Raw genomic sequence first — 539 nt, 5'->3', positions numbered from 1 at the left:
TTTTTTTTTATTTACTTTTTGATGCAGGTGCTCAAGAGTCATTTATGCATCAAAATTAAATTTTGAAAAAAGTTGTCTTACTTCATTTTCGCGAAAAGGGTTCGATATACATTTCAGCGTGAAGGAAACGTGAGACCGTCAAATTTGTGTTTGTTTGTTGAATTTCCTGAACCGGCCCTGTTATGATATGGCACTTCATTCTATGTAGTAGTTTACAAATATACACGTATACTTCTACAATCACAAATATTTTCATAGGCTGTCTTTCTTTGATTTCGAATGCAAAACTCATTGCGATCATATTGTACTAGCTATATAGAAGTATTACATACATATATGTCTCTAACATAAATATTAAAACAAAAAAGAACTTCAACATATATTTAAAACGCTTAAAGCTAACATAAATATTAAAACAAAAAATTACTTCAAAAACTACATATTTACACAATATTTACATGCGATAGATAGTGTTTGCTAGATTACACTATGCGACAGTCAAAATCGGGATGGGATGAAACCAACGGGAAATGTTATAT

The sequence above is a fragment of the Rhagoletis pomonella genome, unplaced genomic scaffold (assembly GCF_013731165.1).
Source record: "Rhagoletis pomonella isolate Grant_MI unplaced genomic scaffold, Rhpom_1.0 Rhpom_scaffold_02249, whole genome shotgun sequence".
Lineage (NCBI taxonomy): Eukaryota > Metazoa > Arthropoda > Insecta > Diptera > Tephritidae > Rhagoletis > Rhagoletis pomonella.
The sequence above is the reverse complement of the archived record's forward strand: the minus strand, read 5'-3'. Positions refer to the sequence as shown.